The following is a 300-nucleotide window of genomic DNA, read 5'->3' on the forward strand; positions in this document are numbered from 1 at the left end:
GCAGGAGGCAGCTGATCAATGATTCTCTCTCATCATTGATGTTTCCATCTCTCTCTCCCTCTCCCTTCCTCTCTAAAATCAATATTTTTTTTTAAATTAGCCTGCTCTATTTGGTCAAACATTTAACTAACTCACCCCTAATGCCTGAGTAGGGCCAGACCAAATGATTTCACAGGCCTTATACGGCCCGCGGGCTGGACGTCCCCCACTCCGGCTTTGGACCAAACAAGAGCATCATCTGCCGGGTGAACAGGGATCTCCTCTCCGGAGGCAGATGTCCCATCACATCTCCCTCCCCAG

General features: G+C 49.7%; 1 protein-coding gene across 1 annotated transcript in view; it reads right to left on the reverse strand.

The window, feature by feature from the left end:
- The window catches only part of VPS33B (vacuolar protein sorting 33 homolog B (yeast)), a 23321-nt gene that overhangs the window by 7640 nt on the left and 15381 nt on the right, over positions 1–300 (reverse strand). The window lies entirely within an intron of this gene.

This window comes from Myotis brandtii, unplaced genomic scaffold (assembly GCF_000412655.1).
Source record: "Myotis brandtii unplaced genomic scaffold, ASM41265v1 scaffold561, whole genome shotgun sequence".
In the NCBI taxonomy this organism is placed as follows: Eukaryota; Metazoa; Chordata; class Mammalia; order Chiroptera; family Vespertilionidae; genus Myotis; species Myotis brandtii.